Source organism: Phasianus colchicus, chromosome 8 (assembly GCF_987193195.1).
Source record: "Phasianus colchicus chromosome 8, bPhaCol1.hap1.1, whole genome shotgun sequence".
NCBI lineage: Eukaryota > Metazoa > Chordata > Aves > Galliformes > Phasianidae > Phasianus > Phasianus colchicus.
The window spans coordinates 30,066,807-30,085,219 of record NC_143443.1 but is presented as its reverse complement, the minus strand read 5'-3'; the positions used below and the strand labels follow the sequence as shown (position 1 = coordinate 30,085,219).

The following is an 18,413-nucleotide window of genomic DNA, read 5'->3' as shown; positions in this document are numbered from 1 at the left end:
TTATTGTTTGTAAACTGATTTTAAAGGGTACAAGAGTATGAAATTATAACATGCACAAAATCATTTTATTTCTTTTTAAAATGTGCTCACCATTTTTATAAGATAAGAATTATTTTCTTTTACCTGCCCTGAGCTATGGACTCTTTAATATACTATACGAGCATTGTAGGAATGCTTTAAACAGAATCAGGTCAGAAAAACAGGGTAGATGTGAAGCTGTGGCTGCACTAAACCCACACGTTAAGGTTATGCATTGTTATTTTCTGTGACACCAATCTTTGCAACAAGTTTATCACTGACATTCATATGCATTTACTGCAAGCACATGGCCCAGTTTTCTCAGTTGTCAGTTTAATATAGATATCCCAAACAATGGCAAAATAAAATTATTTATAATGACTCCCATCTGTCCCATACAATTATTTTATGATCTCTCTGCTTGCTTCCATCATGACCACATCACCTTTGGGGAGTGTCAGTGGGATATCTCTTACGCAGGGCTGAATAATTTCATATAAGCAACAGATCTGTGTATATTTTCCCTACTTATAATGACACTCTATTCAGACAGTAAAACCTCACAGACTCTTTTTAGGCAAACCTGCTTCTCAAGCTGAGGAGTGAAACCCACAACTGAGTAAATATTTTATTTTCATATATCACCCCTAGCACCACTATAATACAAACTTTTCAGAGTAAACAGCATCAGCAATTGCAATTGTGATACGTGAATGGGTGCCTTGCCTTTGAAGTCAGCTTGTGCAGTGCAGAATCGAAAGTAAACAGTGAAACCTAAAGTGCTTTGGGTTTTTCCAGTCCCTGCAATTTTGGTTTGACAACCCTGACTGAGCAGCAACCAGAGACAGCCTTCTCTGGGCACAGAGCCCTAATGGGGACAATAGCCTCTCAGATATGTGACACCGTTTTATGAAGGAGTTGTTTGGTGATCTTATATTTAATGTAAAAAAAAAAAAAAAAAAAAAAAAAAAAAAAAAAAAAGCCCAGTTTTTACTTTCAGAATTGGAAAGAATAAAATCCCAGACACAGAGTTTAAATTCATGCAAACATTGTGGTTTAATCACTAAAATCTGTGACACTTGGATAAATACCTGAATTTTCTGTGCTGGTGGAATATCTGATTTTTTCACCTTCCCTTCCCTTCCCTTCCCTTCCCTTCCCTTCCCTTCCCTTCCCTTCCCTTCAGTTTTTCCCTATAGCTTCTTGCTTGTGCCTTGAACTTGAGTCGTTGATGACCTCCCAGCACCTGGGAGAGCTGCACTGCAACCCTATGGATGTCCACCTTGCACAGGGGACAGGGGATGGTGCAGGAGCTGCGATACAGGAAGTTTGTGCCCCAGTGGGTGCCATTGGTGAAACTGGTTTTGAGATTGCCATTGGTTTGAACAAGAGACATCAGAGCACATGGTGCCCCACTGGAAGACAGTTGGAGTTGCAACACTGCAAGAGCAGAATCAGCCTGATTCTCAGAGATTCACCACAGTACATGAAACATAAAAACAGCCCAGCACACAATGACTAAACCTTTAATTACCTCTCCTGAATGATGGAGAGAGGCTACAATCTGATAAATGTGTTTAATTGCTGGCAATTACAAAAAAAAAAAAAAAGACAATCTTTTTGAAATCTTTTTGAAATACATCAGGTATTTTGAAACATCATTTCAACATGGTAATGACAACTGTGCTACTGTTAGGAAGCGGATGACAGGAAATTTCTTCCATTAAATTTAGTGGAGCAGGATTAGGCTCAGTGTTGCAAGGAATGGACACCTGCAGCAAAATCATGATTGGTGTGAGCCTCATGCTTGGAGGTGTTCAGTTCACCCCTCTCTTTTGGAAAGGATAACTCTGCAAGATGTTGATGTTCTTTTGAAATGATTGAGCTACTCCATGTCATTCGTGGTGCGTGTTTAAGGACAGGAGGAGCCCCATCCACTATCTGCAGAATTTCTCATAGGTGAGCAAATACTCAAAACTGATATCTCTGCTTAATTTTGTATGAGACAGTTCATGAAAGTCTGTTTATGGGAACTGTTGAGTCACGGCCTGAACTACTGATTGATCACCTGAGGCAAGGACTGAATTAGCCCTGGGAGCACAGGTGAAGGCAATTCTGCTGTGTGACCCAGAAGGGGTGGAGTCTGGCTGCACCTCTCTTAGACCACATTTAAGGGCTGACTGCCACTGGGGTGGTTCTTTTTCTGGAGATTCCTCCTGTTGGAGTTTTCTACTGTGAGCCTAGGATGTGGGTGAGCACTTCGTTTTTTATTGTCTCTTTCTGCCATGATTATCTTTCTAGCTATAAACGTGTAAAATATCATCCTAACCACGTCCCTCTTCTAACTGTACATTTGTTAATTGTACGGTTTGTTCCTTAGTGATGGTTGGAATTGGTGGTCTTGAAGGTCTTTTTCAATCTAGGTGATTCTGTGATTTTATGAAAATATTCTGTGTCGTTGGCAGAACTTGAAAAAGGTCTTCGCTAATTTCTGCATGGTGGTGTTTCCTTTAAACCTGTCAAAGCAGAAAAAAAAACCCCAAACCCTTAGCTGATTTAAATCATGCTGCCAAGCTGTTGGTTTAGTGTCCCATAATCCTGATTGGTTATGTAACCTACTGAAATCTCCCAGCATGCTGTCCAAAAGTGCAGCTAATTTTAAAAGATGGCTGAAGTGTCCAGGGATTTACAGAAGGGGAGAAGAAGCCTTGGTGAGTGCTGTGACTTCAGGCTGCATTCAAGAGGAGAGGTCTGTTAGGGACTCAAGCAGTTCCATGCCTGATTATGTGAAAAATAGATGTAGTAACAGACATGTAATCAGTCTGTCTTAGGTGTTTTCTATATCTCAGTGCTCAAGCATCATCTGAGAACCTCATCATCTCCTATATATTTAGTATTTCAATGAAGTGGGAAAGCACTGTTATCTCCAGATGAGGACGGGGAAAAAGGTTCTCAAACAACGAATTTGCAGGTGGGGAGGAAAGGCATGGAAAGAATAAGTCAGGCAGGAGAAAGAAGTGAATCCAGGTGTTCCTGCTCTCTCACTTCTCCCTCCCCTTGCTGCTATCAGTCAGCTAGGAGGTGAAATTCACCCAGCACCAAAGCTCTGCACCCCCAGGGCTCTTTGGGAATTCAGAGCCTGATGGTAGTCCAGCATTGCTTCCTTTTTCCTTAGGTCACCTTTGGCAAGCATGTGATGTTTGGGCAAGATCTTTTTGGATGTTGTGTCACATGAAGGATGAGACGGACCCTGTTCTCAGATGCAATTAGATGCTCCATCCCAGGTGGAGCTAGGTGGGTTATTTGGTTTCTAGCAATGTTCACTTGGTTGTGGAGGTTGCCAAGTCTTTAAAATCTACAAACGGTGCCATGTTGGTGGCTGGGTATAGTTACTAGGAGAGTGATGCTGAAAGCTTGGGTGGTTGAGATGTTTTGTGCCAGATGTTGCATTAGAGGGTCTGCAAAACCCTCAGCAAGTGGATAAAAGAGACTGTGGTTGACGAGATGACTTTGTTTTATATATTTTGTTTTATAATGAAATAAAGCTGAAAGCCTGAGGAGAATGGAGTTGAAACCTTCAAGGAGAGCTTGTCTCTGGGCATGAGCCATGGTGATATTGGCTGCTACAGGTTTGGCTTTGGCTGCTCTTGTACCAGGAAAAGCTGAGAGTTTGGAGTGGTGGGATTTCTTTTTGCCAACTGATACTTCCATCTGGGAGGTCTATACCAAGCAAGTGCAGCAAGAAAACGAAAACCATAAACAAGTAGACTTGTATCTCTGTGCTTTAGAGAGTTCTCATCTACCTGCTTGGCTTTTGCTTTACTTTTTTTTTTTTTTCCAAGAAGTGATTTTTGTGGGGTACCTGTGTGCCTGTGTCACTTCGAGGTCTTTATTAGAAACATCAGCCAACAGTCAAACTGTCGGTGCCCTTCCTTGACACAATGCATACAGCTGTTTCATTTATTCTGGGGCTACCCTTATGTGCCTATTTAGTCAATGGTGTGTTTGTTATTGACTTTGTTAAGAGAGGTACCACTATTCCTTTTCCATCGCATACATCTGGGTGTAGGTATGTATGTGCTCTATAAGCTGCCTCAGCTCACAAGGTCATGAGAGAAGCGATGAAAAGTAACTTCAGAATGAGGGATGATCTTTTTTTTCAAATTACATTTGATTTCATTTGATTTCTTTTACTTTTTTTTTTTTTACAAGTTGCCACAGATTACTTCTGGAGTCTTTCTTATTATATACAATAATAAATATTTACCTGACATCAGCCGTGCCACACACTATACTGTAACCCATGCAGTAGAAATATCAAGTGTCTTGGATTTAACCACAGTTAACTCTATATCCATGAGATATTTTTATTTCCCTACATGCTGTGGAAGGTCTTGTATTTCTTTTAGGACCATAATGGAAAGAACAGATTCACAGCTTTGGAATTCATTCTCTCTTGATCTGAAACTGCCTGAATTTCATGACATTCAGACATGCAGAAAGTTCACCTTTTTTCCCCCAGGCATTTGAGAATGACGAATAACTGTGGTGGTGGTGGGGAAATCAATTTTTACTGTTATTATTATTACCTGTCTTACCAGTAATGGTTTATATTAAATTCTGCTGCTTTTCTTAAGTTATTACTTGAGATTAAGGCTGTGGGGGGAAAAAAATGTCTGAAAATATGGTTTAGATAGAACCAAAAGCATTTAAATGAAAACCAAGTAATACTAATACTGGTCAAAGAAAACTTTTTACTACACTAGTAACAAATTAGTTTCCTCCCATGATGGGCATATGTAATGAAAGTAAAACAATGCAAACCAAACCCCAGACTTAAACACCTTTCCTTGAATGATGGGGCAATAATGTCTTCTGCTGTTGAAACAGTCCAGCTCACCAACCATGCATTCTGCAAAATTAGGTCACAAAGATGTGGATGGAAGGATGGATGGGAGTCCTTGCTACCTCTGCTCATGTTAAGTTTTTCCCCTCAAAAGAGATTTGGACAAATTTTAGGCTGATTGGTAGGTAAGCTGCCTATTAATTAGAGCATTTATAAGAAAACAATCAGAATTTTAAGGTGATTCATCTTTAAATAGCAAAATGATTAGGTCCATATGGTTGGGTGTTGCCACTAAGTTTCATATAAATCAAATAAAAACATACGGCTGTGTTCAGAAGCTATCATTAATACTGCAGTGATGGTAAAGAAGCCCTAGTAATAGATAGAAACCCATTATGCTCTGCACTGTGCAACTACAGAAAAAGGTTCAGTTTCTGCCCTTAGATGCTTGTAGTCTAAGACAAAAATATCAAGTAGTCTTACCAGATAGACAGGAAAACACAAGGAAATAATTAGGTAAGAGTAATCAGAATTTAAAAAGTCATTGCACTTACTATCAGGTGTTTTCCTATTGCTATCAGAGGAATGGAGGTGTTTTTGGAGGCATTTGAGAGAGAACAATGATCTGGGTTTGCTGATATTTATGGGAGCTTCTTCCATGCGTGAAGGCTGGCATGGGAGAAAGGGCAAAGGTGCTCCCTGGTAAACATAACAAATGGGTGATGATGGCAGGCATCGCTGCCTGATCAGCAGAGGGAGTTGACATGTTGATAAAACAGAAAAAAATGATAGGCGGAGTGTGGACAGGTCATGAAGGGCCCTTAGAGTGAAGATGAATAGTGTATGCTTGATGCAGTGCCAAGTTCATGGATGATTCACTGTTCTTTTTTGAAAGTCTAAATTTCCACATTATTTTTACGTGATTAATGTTATTGAGTACTTTTGACTTGTTTTCTCATAATAACAAACATTCCATTCATTTTACAAGGAATCTATTCAATGAAATTGATGGATTCATGGAGCTCAATGAAGCTGATGTCATGACATGTTGGTACATTACTATCAGTTACAACAGTTCAGTGCACAGTAAAGGTCAATTAAATAAATTGCAATAAATTGATATAAATTGCTTGATTGTTTCTAGGTAAAAAGCATCAGGCAGATTGGGATAGTCTTGAGACAGGCAGTATTAATTGCCTGGAGAAAGTATTAAAAGCTATAGTTAAATATTGAATGCTGCCCAAATGTAACATCTGCTAGCAAAGTTGTTTGTGTGGATGTGTCTAGCTTTTTATCTTGTGATTATACATAGTGATTTCTTTTAATGCCTTTCCAAAAACCGAAGTTTGGAGTAGGGCAACTGATCCCAAGGTGCGTTTTCAGTGATAATGAATACACTGAAGAAAACACTAGGTATGCTTTATCAGTGTTATTTTAGCTGTTCACCTCCCTTCATTGTGGAAGCATGGGCAGATATCCACATAACAAAATGAGCATCTTCCCATGCAGTGCTTGAGAGCATTCGAAGTAGCTAGTCACATTATGCCTGCATAATTCTACAGAATAACTGTACTTCCAACCTCTCTTCAGACCCTCTTTGCAACCTGAGTTGTCTCTAGCCTATCTATATTCACAGATCCTCAAGCAATGTATCTTTGGCAGAAGCATCTCATTGGTACCCAATAACAAAGCATCTAAAAATCTCAGTTTGATCGTGTAGGATTTACCTCCTTGTATAAGCAGCAGACAACATTCATAAAGAAACAACTTAACAAATGGGTGACTTCCCTTTTTTAAGAATAGTGGAGCTTTGGCTTCCTAGAGCAATCTTTTAAACATCCTACTTCTGTTCCAACTGCTGATAAAGTCAAAGAAAATGTTAAATGTCTTCATCTGTGCAGGATGAAGCCTGTAATCCTGAATGAAAACTTATGCAAATCTTGGTGAAAATGCGCTTGCCAGCATTTTCATTGCATTTGCTTTGTTCAGGGCACTGCAATCAACTGGAATTCATCCATGAGCTGTGCTTATTAGAAGAATGGGTAAAACATGTCTGTGAAGAGAAACTGGATAGTGGGTCACTGAAGTGCTGTATCTGTGCATGTATATTACATGAAAAATCTTCATGTCATTCATTCTCATCCAAAATGCCTGTAGACCTTTAGCTGTACTGGGTGCAGACAGCTCAATTCCACTTTCCTACACATCCACAGCATGTGCCTTCCGGCAAGGAAATCAGGGGCACGGCATATTTGGCAAATCCATGAGAAAGAAATGACAAGATTGTGATGTCCAGAAACAGAGATGAAAAAAAAAAAATGTAGTGGGGAAGGAATGCTCTCTGCTTTAGGAACGTGGATGAATGCAGAACAAAACCAAGCTTTTCCTCTAAAACCAGTGGATTGTCTTCAGCTACTACTGTAAGTGGTGGAATGCCACTGATTTACTTAGAGCTAAGGTGTAGAGCCTTTTGGAGAGGTGAATTCATGCCCCTTCCTCGAAAACAAAATATAAAGACCAGAGAGAAAACACCCAGATTCAACAGTTTTGGCATAAACTTTCTGGATAATCGCACCATTGCAGAAGTGGGGAACTGTTTTTGAAGTATTTCAACACTGAAAGAGTGTAAAGTGGGTGTCTTTTTTTTTTTAATATTTGCTTTTAGAGGGACTTATATATAATTCCTTTTAAATTACTGTGCCTATGGAAACTTCCATGATAAGACACATAAATTAGACTGTTATACTGTACTGAAAGTGGAAATATGAAGCTATATAGGCTAGCTGATATCTTCTAATAGAGGTTGGTTTCACTATCTAAGTGAATGTATTGACTGCATTTCAGCACAGAAGTGCTGCTCTTTGCTTAATGTTCGTCTCCGACTAAATCCCTGGATCTTAATGCTCCCTGTATTTCTAGGTATGGTTTCTACTATGTAGTATCTGACATTTATCCCTTTATTTTTAGACAAATGAAGGCTGAACGTTAAATGCAAGATGTTAAGAAATGGGGAGGGCCTAAAGTTAGTTTTTTGAGTGTATATATGTATAGCCTTATACAGAAGAGCTGGATGTTATGTGATGCCTTTAGATACTGGGGAACTGGTTCACTTTGTTGTTAAAATATGCACAAAAAACGATCAATACTGGCAACTGAATGGTTCACCTGCATTAAAGTGAATGTTTCCAATCTAAGTTCTGTCCATCTGCAAGACATTTTGACGCCTTTTCTTTCTGTAAGATTTCAATGTAATTATATATTCACGTCTAATGGGCCACTGCCAGGTTTAATATCTGACCAGCCTCAGCTGAGTCTTCATAAAACACAGCTAGAGATCAGCACGAGTATGAAGGAAGGAAGAATACTTAATAAAGAACGAAAAATAGTAGAGGATTTTGAAGGCCACAGATGTCCATTCTCATGCAAAGTGGAACCAGTTTTGAAACTGGGTTAACTTAATAGGCTGTGAATTATACAAGCTCTTTAAGTTAATCTGATTTCATAGCCACCTTAGCGTATCCGCACTTAACTGTCTGAGGACCAGAGCACAAGTCCTTTGAAGTGTCAGATGAGGTGGATATTTCTGCAAATTTCCTTGCCACTGGGGGATGTTGCTGGTGGGATCTGCTACCGAAAGGTATTTGAGCCTCAAACTATGACATGAATTGGTTGGTGCAGAAAACGTCATTGCCAGCACTTGTTTGCTTGGAGTGATGACAAATGATTATGCTGTTTCTTTCCATTGTGTGCACAGTTCTCTGATGTTATTCCATCCTCTTTGCTATATCACAAAGATCATTCAATTTCTGATTGAAGTCCCTGGCATCTTACTTCCAATGCCCTGCGGCATTAACACATTGCATGATTCTGTTTCAACATCCTTTGCTTCTTGGCAGAGATTTCCTTCTATATTCCAAGCCTAGACAGTGCATGAAAGGATTTCTGAGCTTTTATACAACAATCTTGGCTGTTTCTGTTTTTTTTTTTTTTGGCTTTTTTTTCCCCCTGCTTTTTAAAATTTGTTGTTCTTGAGGTAGAGACTAGGGAGTCTATTTCCCCATTAGCTGTAATGAAGACATGAATTACACTGAGGTTACACGAAGGTAAATATCCCTATGGGACTTTTTGGCTGCTGCCAAAAGTGAAGCTTTTTGGTAACAGGTTTCCTTGATAAATGAAAAATATAAAACCTCGTATGTTTTGCAACTGATTTGGGATAAAACAAATCCATGTGTGTGCATATTCCTGTGCAGGAATGTATATATAACCCCCCATGCACTTCTGTGATTGAACTTTTCATCAAAGGCAATATTACTACTTAAAGCAAATGTTACTGTGAGGTGGAATTTTCCTTGGAAAAACTGGTTCTTCAAAGCTTTTCCTACCTGTCTGGAGCAGAACAACAACAGTTTGATCCTTTTCTTGGAACTGCTTGGGAGGCATTTGAAAGCAGTGCATCTCAAATATTGTGTTATGAACTTGCAGTACGTTTGGTTCTTCAGTCAAGAAGGACTAATACATTTGCATGTGCTTAAAAATCTCCCAAATAACTGATTCTGTCTTCCCCGGCTTAATGCAGAGCACATTAGGTAATGAAAGTAAACAGCAAACACGCTCACCAATATTTCCTGTAGCACATAGCTTCATCCTCACCTAAATGCTAATCACAAGCTGATACTTGCCTGTGTAAATCTAATCAGTTTCTTTCAGAGTTGCATGAGGAGTGATTCCTTTCATCCACATGGGAAAACATCCAAATCAAGTATCACATTTGTGTCCTTAATAGTGCTGTTTTCTCTGAAATACACAGGACCCGGGCTCTTCACTTCTCACAAGTGTCCTGATGGCAATATGCTCACGCTCATTTTAATTTTCCAGGCAGCCAGCTCTAAGGGCAGGAGGGTTTGTGGGTGCCGAGACACATATCCTGCCAGGTACTGAGCAATTCATGTCAAGGAAGGTGTTTTGTCACCATGTGCTCGGGCTGCGTGCTGATGTTGGGTGTGATGAGATAGAGGAGCAGGACTCTGAGTTGATGCAAGCTGGTGCGGCTCTACCAGAAGGAATAATTCTGCTGAGTGCTAACTATAACAGCTGTGTTGATTGCTTGGGGATTACTTTTAAAGCAGGAAAGGTAGAGAAACACTGACTTGGTTAAGAGTGATCAGTTTTGTTAAACTTCTGCTCCCTGTTTGCTGAGCCCTTCCTGATGACCTTTGATCTTTAGGGTCCCTTCCAACCTAACCCACTCAGTGATTTCCCAAGAGGGTGTCACCTGGCTGTGCTGGTGTGTCCCCAGCTGTGGGGACACCTCCTGCCAGATTCATCCTTTTCTGAGGAGTGCAGGCACAGAGTGGGGAAGGTACAACCAGTAGATTGTATAAGTGGTGCAGGTCTCAGCACGAGTGTGTACGCAGTGTGCTTCTGGAAACGTCGGTGATCTGTAGGCTTTAGGACGAGCATCTCAGATTCTGAACTCCTTTCATCTCAAATGGATCCAAAACTGAGCTTCAGTGGCTTGGTGTGACCAAGCCCAGCAGCAACCTGTGCCTCCATCCTGCATCTGGCTTTGAGTCTCCGCCTCAATTCTCCCAACCAGGAAAGCTCAGGCTCAAAGAGGGGAAGACTAAGGAGAAATACTGGCACACTCTGACCTCGTGGCCGTGGAAGCTGTGAAGGGGCTATAGAAAAAAGGTGAATGATATTTTGTTGGTGTTGTACTTTGATATCAAGTGTTTTCGGATGCTATTTCATCTCCTTCAGGTATGCAGCAACAAAGCTAGCACTTTTACATTAAACCCAGGAGAAAATTTAGTAGAGGATTAAAACTAAAATAGAATTAAATGTGCTTTTGTATCTTTTATTAAACAGTTTTAAAAGTTGTGTGGTGGATTGGCTGCTGCGCATTTTTTCTTGTCAAACTCCCAAAAAAGCAATTATGCAAGTCCTCATTACAAATGAGTCACTGGCATTGTTTTGTTTTATGAAATGGAAATTCTTCAGCACTGAATTGCCTCTGAGAGTGCAAAAGAGCATATATAAAACTCAAGCTGCTTCTGCTTTACTCCTTCATGACTCAAAAGCGGTGAAGTACAGATTATGAAACTGGTTTCAGTTTTAGAATAATGTAAGGTTAAGGCTTATTCATGTGTAGCTAAAACGGTGTTCTTGAGTGAGCTTTAATAAAGCACTGAAGGTAAAGTGAAACTTGAATGAAAAATTGTTTTACTTAATATTTACCAGATAAAGTTATTCCCAGCATCCTTAAAGCTAAAGTGCCTGAAATCTAAACTCCAAATTTCTGCTCTAAGAGAACTTGGAAGAGGTCATGTTTTGAGCATATGTGTAAAACAGCATTCCAAAATTGATTTATTAACATATGAGGTCATATTTTTGATTTTCTTTTTGATATATATGAAAGCAAGCTATAACCATATAATCCTGTATGATCTATTCGACAAAAATCTGCTTCGAAAGTCCAAGAAAACAGTGAAAGAGGGGAAAAAAAGGTAAGAAAGCCAGGGGAGCACATTTTGTAATTTCTAAAGGTTACTCTCTAAAGGACAGATTAATAAAATTTGCGTTTGCTAAAGATCATATAATTGCATTCTTTCACATCCCAGGAGATGTGTTGCAAAATACGTCCAAATAGGGAAAAAAAAGTGTGTACATATATATTTAATTGTGAACACTGCAGTTTTCAGGCTGCAATGTCATAGTGTCTATGGGGTTCCAAAATGCTACCTTAAAAAGAGCTGAGATGCCCAGGATCTTTGTAGGCTGCTTTTTTTTCTTTTTTTCTTTCCCCCCTCCCTTTTTCATCTGTGAAGTCTTTTTCTGCATATCATTTCTGAAATGTGAAGCACATGCTGGCTTGTTCTGTAGCACAGGTCCCTCTCCAGAAGCCCCTTCTCACTCTCTATCAAAGTCAAAGTTCCCTTTGAAGTGCTGAGTCTTGCCTGAGCCCTGCATGCTGCAGAGCCAGTGCCTCTTCTACTGCATGTTCTGCTGGGCAGGGACATGTTGTGGCACATGTGGGGACTGTGTCACGCTGGGAACTCACCCTTGGACTGCTCTTGTCCTAAGTGCAGGTTAATTACTATTAAATGTCATAAATACATCATTCAGTCTGACAGGTGCTCCCATTTCTGGCTTCGTTATAGTGGCTATTTCTAGGTTTAAGTCTGAGGCACACTGGGTCCACACAAGATGTGACCTCTAAGATCAGCCAAACTCATATCAGTCATTTACGTGTGCTTTTCCAAGGCTCTGCATGATCACTGTATGGCTTGGGCTGAAAGGAACATTAAAGATCATCTAGTTTCAACTCCGTCGCTGTGGGCTGGTTGCTACCTACCAGATCTAGTTGCTGTGAGCTCCATCCAACGTGGCTTTAAACACTTCCAGGGATGGGACATCCACCCCTGTGATCTGGTCTTCTACTTTATTTTGGTTTGATAGGACAGTAAGACAATTAATTTAACATTGTGTCTGTGTATATCTGTGTGTGTGTGTATAGCAAGCTTAGCATATGACCCTTCTAACTACAGGATGGATTGAAATCATTCAAGTATTAAACTCAAGTATATGGTAGCAATCATGTTAGCAAACATGGAAACATCCTGGTAGACACTGCTTCCTACATGAGCAGACCCTGAGAAACCTAAATTAATGAGTTTACCCCACCTGCACTCCAGAAAGGGCAGATGGAGTGAAGCCAACTTCTTGTAGCTCATGCTGACTCCCTGTCACCTGCTCCGGTAGCAGCCTCTGATCTCGTTCACCTGCTCAGCATTTCTGATACTCACAGACCATTTTCCACAGGAGGCAGCTGAGGGTTGCACAGGGCAGCAGACCTGCATCCCACTGGTAGTCCTCCAAGGGAGTGACAAGTGTCTCCCTTGGGCAGAGCTGCTGTCTGGAATGTTATTTAATAGGCTTATCTTGGGCAAGTTTAGGCATGAGTCAAGCACATAATATGAGCCAGAGTTTGTAATTTCATACAAACAACCCTCTCTCGGTTACAATCTACTCTCAGAGACTGCTGATGGATTGAACTTGATAAAACAAAAGAGGGAAGGACGGCATTATGCGAAGGAGAAAAACTGATTTACTCTGAAAATGTTGCAATAGAAAATTTGAGATCTGTTGAAAGATGTTTCACCAGCCGTACAGTTGGTTAAGAACAAGCCTTGAGAGTCCCCTGTTTTGTTTCAGTTTTAAAATAATTTTTTTAAAAGATTAATTGTGATTTATTTGCTACCTGAAATAAAGATTTATTTTTTTTTTTTTCCCTCAGAAAACTCATTTCAAGTATGGAAATATTTCTATGTGAGACTAAATTTCTGGGGGCTTAAATGATGGTGGAATTTTCCGTTGTGGAAACAATTAATAAAAATCATAATTGTGCATCTCTATAGAGAGATTGAAACCAAGCCATTGAATACTTAGCTGTTTCCAAGAGATTCCATTTATACTTAATTATCTTACCATTTCTGGAAAATATTCTGATGGTGTTCTGAGCACAGTTTGTGTATTGGCTTCCATGGAGAATATTGTGATATTTTAAGATGCTTGTGTGCGTGCTTCAGCTCATACCTTCCTCTCTGACATACTTTCCTGCCTTTCTTTTTCTGCTTATCTTCTAAGATGCTGTGATTCACTGCTCAAACTAACCATAGCTCTAGACCAGAGGTGAATAATACCTGTATGGCTGTATGTGCTGTGCTGTGCCTTATGAAATAGGCTCCTAAGATCTTAATGGCCCATTCCCCTACGAAAGCTCTTATCCAGAGAGACCCATAAACATGGGATGAAAGCACTGGTAACAGAAATCATTTCTAAAACCTTAAAGGATGGAGAAAGGACAAGAATAGAGGGAGGGAGAGCCCCCAGGGGCCCGTGGATGAGACTATGAATGCTGCAGCCACAAATCCCAACCCAGTGTCAGAGCCCTCCCAAAAACTGCACCTGGAGCTGGGTGATGGGCATGCAGGCACAGAGCAGGATGCTGCAAAACCAGGGCTGTGTGCTCGTGGCAAGTGACAAAGATAAATCTTACCTAGAGCTTCTACAGTTGTTCTTGAGATCATACAGTAATCATGGATATCCTCTTTGAAGAAAAAGTGCTTGTTTTTAAAGCCGTGTGCTGGCCTCTGGCAAAACATTGCTATGGGAAAAAGATCCTGACAGACAGATGAAAAAGATTTCAGGTTGTGTTGTACTGTAATTATCCTCCTGGAGTTAGGCATTCACATAATTTTGGTATGACAGTGTGCTAGAATTTTTTTTTCTTTCCCTATGATTTTGATAGAGTTCTTACTGAGAAAAAAAAAAAAAAAAGAAAAAGAAGAGCCTTGGCATATTTATCCCCTGTCCCCAGCCTGTTATTTTTAAGCACTGATGAAATGAATCACTAATGCATTAGAATGGAAACGAGAATTTTTAGGAACTCATACTCTTGAAAATCCTTTAAATGCCCTGAAATTTTTATGGGAAAGGACTGTGTCACTGTGTGCATGCACCCCCAGGTTTCATTCAAGCCCTGATGGTTCTTGTTGTCTAACCTGTGTCTGGAGGTAGACTGGTTCTGCAGCAGATGTGGGAGTGCTTTAGAGATTGGAAGCTCCAGTTGTTGGAGTCATAGTGAGTTTCTGCGTGATGCAGAATGAGGTGGTTTATTTTTGAGAAGGGAAAAAAAAACCACCAAAAAGATGACCTAAAATCAATATTTTCTAAAGGGAGGTGCAGATTTGGTGGTGTTCTTACCAGCCTGTATAACATAACAAACAATGACATTTTCTCTCACATTTAAATAAAGATGTTAATTAGAGGAAGAAGGAACAGGTCTTAAAACGTTCCATGAATTTTCAAAAGCGGCCATAAAAAAAAGAATTGGTGGTTGGGGGGGGGAATAAATACCATTCTGTCGTACCTGAAATGCATATGTTTTTTGCATATGTTTTGGGGAAGATTTTTTTCAACCAAAGATGGGAAGACAGCAACATGCAGCTACAATGGTGTAGTGCCCAATTCATTCACCCTGAGTAGTCTCTCCCACCTTACTTGCCTATTTCATTAGAAAACTTTTCTACTTTCTTTATTCTGATTTTTTTTCATTATGAATTAGAAAAAAAAAAAAAACCAACTATTTTTTGAAAATTCAAATGTCTGGATCAAACTAAATTGCTGTTTTCCTGTTCCCTCCTGTGCAGGCTCGTCTTCGTGATGCTTTAAAATGTTTCTTTCTATCTACTGATGGAAGGGTTCTGGGCAAAATGGTTTCATGTCCAATTTATTGTGGCAGTTCTTGCATGCTTTATTGTGTTTAAGAAACCTTCAGCCAATTATCAAATACAAAACAGAATCTCTTTCTTTCTAGTCTAATTGTATGAAAGATTATTTTAATTGGGACTAAAATAATTGAGAGCGTGCACATTACATGTTTAATGTCAAGGACAGACTATCTCATCCCCTAATTTGCAAGGCTATACCACGATAAACTGTTCAGAACAATCCCAGCAGCACTGCATCTTCAGAACCATGGGAGATGCCTACAAATCTGTAATGCTGCCATAATGGTGGTAAGAATCCACTGTGGTTTCATAGGGATAGAGGGAGGGTTCTGGCATGGGGCACGAATGTCACAAACACAAAAAGCATCTCATCTCCTGGCCTTGTGGCTGTGGGCTTCCAAAGACTGTGGTTGGGACTACACAGTTGCTGTGATAAAACCCAACTGAAATACTGTGGGTGCATCGTATGGCCTGTTTCGCTAACAGGGTGCTGCGATGGGCTCAACCACTCCTTGCAGATTGGAGAAATACTTTCCTGATAAATGCAGGTGATGCAAAATCAGAAGCAAGAGTGCTAAATCCAGTTCTGCCCTCCTGGGCTGCGTGGGATTTTTAAGCAATTCTCTGGAAATGATTTGGATATTTGTTTGTCTGTTTGTTCGTTCTCCTTATCTTACTAAGTTACCGAATGGTAATGAGATGTTTTTCTATTTATAGAAAATAAAACATATGGGAAAAGGATTATGCCTGTCACACGCTGCCAAGCTGATTTTATACAGCAACAGCTCTACAGGGAAAGTTTCACTTCCAGTTCTCCCGGGAAGCCAATCTGAGACTGAGAGCCAGAAAGCCTGAGTTGCGCTCCCCACATCTGCAAGGCATTTAACCTCCGGTTCCTCTTCTTCATCTTCCATGTAATTGGTTTAACCACACTTCCCTGCCTCGCTCTGGGTGATGCAGGGTTAATTAATGTGCAGAAAGTCCTTAAGATTGTTGGATGTAAGTTTTCTTTTTGATGTTTTTTGTGGTGTTTTTAGAAAGGGGCATTCAAACTAACGTAAAGCCCTTAGGGTTTACTAAGTGGAAGGTCATCTTTGCTACAATATCTGCTGCTGGTGTGGGGCAGGAGTGGGCAGCATCACCTATTCGTAAGTCACTTTGGAGCTACCATTTAGTTCCCACTGAGCTTCTATACCCTTCCAGCCCCTTCTCAGTGGTATTCCAGTCTGGAGCTGTTGTGCCTCTGACACAGAACTAGGGCTGGTGGAAGGAACCTGTAGGAGCACAGGGCAGACAGTTGCACAGAAACTGAGATGTCCCTTTGGAGAAAGGTGTGACAGTAGAGAAACAGAGGGGTAGGAGTGGTGAGGATGTCCTTGGTCATCTGTTTGTGTTTGATCCTGTGAGTTTGGTCTTCGTGGGAGGTTTGAAGATCACAAACAGGAAATCTAGACTGAAGGCACTGTTAGCCCAAGCAGAGACAAACGCTCAGTACACATGATGCAGAAGCTTTGTTTTTACTGCAAAGTACCAAACTGAAGAGACTTCTAAACAAACTGAAGTTTAAGGTGAAGTGGCCCAGGTCTAACCTGTCTGCAATGTTCCAGCATGCCTGGAAGGCAGCATTTTCCCTTGGTTGGTTCAGGTTGCTCACAGGCAATTCATTAGGAAGATAAGTGTGATTGTGTCATCTGTGGACTCTCACTCCAAGTTTCTCCTGAATCTGTGCTAGCATACATAGCTGAAGTGCTAATCATCATTAGCTGGTAAATGGGAATGGGGCTGCTGATCCCTGAAGGATTTGGGCTGTGGTGTTTCAGTGCTTGGGTCTTTCCCTGCCATTTGCTCCTGCCTCTCCTTCCCACTCCTTCCACCATCTCCTAGACATCAGTGAGTGAGAAAAGAAGCTGCTGCTGAAGTCATGTAGACTCTGTGAGTATGAAAAGTACGTGTGTGAATCTGTGAGGCTCTTATTGGTCTCTCAGTCTTGAAATTTACAGTGCATGTGAACTCAGCATATAGTGAAGCAAGCAACAGTTTCAGAAAGAAGTACACACCGAAACAGAGGAAAAGAGGTGCTTTCCTTTCATATGTAATTGACACTGAATTGGAACTTTTGCTTGTGTCTTGCAGCCAAAGCCTAGTCCCCTGAGCAAAGCTGGAAGGAACATATTTTGCACAGGGGATCTCTGCAGGGCTCAATTCTCTTGGCAGGCTCTGTAACAGCTCTGGCTATTATTTACATGGAGAAGTGATGATTGCTTCTCCTGTGCTTAGCGCAGAGAGAGGATTTTGTCTGATGGATCTGCCATGCACTCACCTGCCCCTTCCTGTGGCTTTTTTATATCCAAGGAAAGCTCCGTTCCTACACCGAGCACTCCTTCCCACAGTCTGGGGAGACCTCCTTGCTGTACACACAGCCTGCTCTGCCGTTCCCATCCTTCCTTTGCCCAATCATTAACATAAATCATAACCTAGCAGATGAAAAGAAATTTCCAGTCTTTGTGATCTCCTGCCAGAGTTCTCCCAGTTTTTTTCAGTTTGGGAAAACAGATCTGCATTGCAGCGTGTCCTGAGGGTTGACAAAACTGGGCTGTTTCAGCTCAGCGTTGGGGATGGATCCTGAGCAGGAAGCCCTGCTGTGGCCTCGGGTGGCATTTGGGCCCTTCACTGAGGGACAATTCCTGACCCAAGTCTGGGTGGCACAGACATGGGACATGAGAGCTATGGAGCCGCCTTCTTGCCTCTCCATGAGGTCTCAGAGGTGTCTGCAGTGCCTTGGGCCCATGGTGCAGGGAGGGAAGGTGGAGCAGGGGCTGCCCCTGGGGTGAAGGGCTCCTGCTCTGCCAGGTGTTGCTTCCTAGTAAATATCCTAGATGAAATTATTGCATGTGGGACACTCCAAGATTACCAGGTCAAAGAAGTGAGAAAGCAAGCCTGGTAAATTTGACTTCAGTGCAATCAAATGGTCGCTAAAGGCAGATAACAGCTGAGAAGCCAGACTCAGCCCATTGGAATAGCATACTATGATAGGTCGATCCAAGTCCATATGGTCTTATTTTATTACTCCTAGCATGGAATTTTAAGGTGGATTTTTGAAATGGATATGGCTTCCAAATTTATTCTCAGAATTTCAACTTTGCTGTTTGATATTTTATCTTTATTTGAAAATTTTTATTAAGGAATATGCATGTCATGTGAGCTGGTTTTATTTGCTTTGCCAGGCAGCCACCTTCCAGGGCAGGAGGTACAGA

The 18,413-nt window shown here is 40.9% G+C and overlaps 1 long non-coding RNA gene across 1 annotated transcript; it reads left to right on the top strand.

The window, feature by feature from the left end:
• The first annotated feature begins 2,184 nt into the window (after window positions 1–2,184).
• Window positions 2,185–16,152, top strand: LOC116231484 (uncharacterized). Its single transcript, XR_004167480.2, has 3 exons — window positions 2,185–2,269; window positions 3,194–3,312; window positions 15,877–16,152. It is a non-coding gene; the product is annotated as an uncharacterized LOC116231484 (long non-coding RNA).
• The last annotated feature ends 2,261 nt before the right edge of the window (window positions 16,153–18,413 follow it).